The following is an 831-nucleotide window of genomic DNA, read 5'->3' as shown; positions in this document are numbered from 1 at the left end:
AAGTGGGCGTGGTTCCAGGGAAGAAAGGATACATCATCGATATCCCAGGGCAGATGTTCAGAATTTTTTTTTAATTATTTATGGGTGTATGTGTGTAGTTTTGTCTTCCATTGTAAATGGCGGTGGAAAGTGAAATGAAATGCACATCTCCAACCGCATCGGTAATGGCAATGTTACAGTGACACCGAGAACATTATTACTGATACATATTTGTATTTGCAGGTAGGACGATGAAATAAACGATTAGGATATCAAGCTACAAAACGAGTTCATGAAGTGTTAATGCTGGTAGTCAAAGTAATAAAGTACTGAATAATGATTACACAAGAAATTAGGATCCTGTAATTTCGAGTGGTTTATGTCAGTGATAACGAAAGAGCAACACTGTAATAGTTAATGCAATTGTAATATAAGAATATTGATGACAACAAGATTAAGAAGCGGATGGCATTGCAGTGTCCATGAATAAAGTTCCAAAATCCATTAACAACGAAGATAAAAAATGATAAGGCCCGGAGACAATAAACCAAAGAATAAAGAAAATAAAGATAAATAAAGACAGACTCTTCTGTACGTTACTTCAAATCTATGCAAAACTGGTCCATGACGATTAAAAAACCATAGAGAATATCGATGGTAAAGGCCATTCGCTGCCAAGGTTCGCTTACACTGCCCACAGATCCGCTGACTCCATTCATTTCCGGAGGGTTTGTCGATCCCCATTCGCTCTGCGGGCCTCGCCTCTGCGCCGAACCGATGTGCACTCAGCCCCAGGGATTCTAGGTCACGTCGCGAAGGGCTTGTGGTACGTTGGAAATGTATTTTTTTGTT

The sequence above is a fragment of the Penaeus monodon genome, chromosome 30, assembly GCF_015228065.2.
Source record: "Penaeus monodon isolate SGIC_2016 chromosome 30, NSTDA_Pmon_1, whole genome shotgun sequence".
NCBI lineage: Eukaryota > Metazoa > Arthropoda > Malacostraca > Decapoda > Penaeidae > Penaeus > Penaeus monodon.
The sequence above is the reverse complement of the archived record's forward strand: the minus strand, read 5'-3'. Positions refer to the sequence as shown.